This window comes from Penaeus chinensis, chromosome 20, assembly GCF_019202785.1.
Source record: "Penaeus chinensis breed Huanghai No. 1 chromosome 20, ASM1920278v2, whole genome shotgun sequence".
NCBI classification, from domain to species: domain Eukaryota; kingdom Metazoa; phylum Arthropoda; class Malacostraca; order Decapoda; family Penaeidae; genus Penaeus; species Penaeus chinensis.
In genome coordinates this window covers 16,680,814-16,681,675 of record NC_061838.1, presented here as the reverse complement: position 1 = coordinate 16,681,675, position 862 = coordinate 16,680,814, and positions in this window count along the sequence as shown.

Genomic DNA, 862 nt, shown 5'->3' with positions numbered 1-862 from the left:
ATAATCATAAATAAAATCAGTGTATTAAATGTAATCATACATATATGAACTTCTGATATTCTGGGAGTATACCCTGGTGTTGTGTGCAGGCCCATGCACTGCTGCTCATAAGTCCATACAAGACAGGGCCAACCCTGCTGGAGGGCTTATCAGTGGCATCCCGGCTAAACTACTCCCCTCCCACCAAGATATACTCGGTTGTCTACTTCTCAATGAAAAACCCTGACTGCACAAACAGAGCAATGGCCCCTGGTTACGGCGGCGATCAGGATCGCTCCGGAGTAGAGAGTGCTAAAAATCTCCGGTTAAAAACAGGACACCCCACGCTGATGATCCTTTGCACATATAAGGACAATGAGAACTGAATCCAATCGAACTAGTAGTACTTGAGGAACTCTCTTTCATTAAATGGGATGTTGTAGGACTAGGCGAAAAACAGAGGATATTAAATGATGGACATGTGCTCTATTGGTGAGGTAAAACCCAGGGTAGCAAACAGGAATAAGGGGTAGTTTTCTTAGTTCACAAATATTTAGAAAAGAATATCGTGGAATTCTATAGTATAAGCTAAAGAGTGGCTTTAGTAACAATAAAATTAAACAACAGGTACTACCTAAAGATCGTTCAAGTCTATGCTCCAACCTGCAGCCACAGTGATGAAGAAATAGAGAGCTGCTATGAAGATGTTAATTTAGCCAGCGAGAGAGTAAAACACCATTTCGCAATAATAATGGGAGATTTTAATGCCAAAATAGGTAAAAGGACAGAAGGAAAAGCCGTAGTAGTGAATCATGGAATAGGTGCTAGGAATGAAAGGGGACAACTGCAAATCAATTTTGCGAAGGCTCAGTCACTCAATATC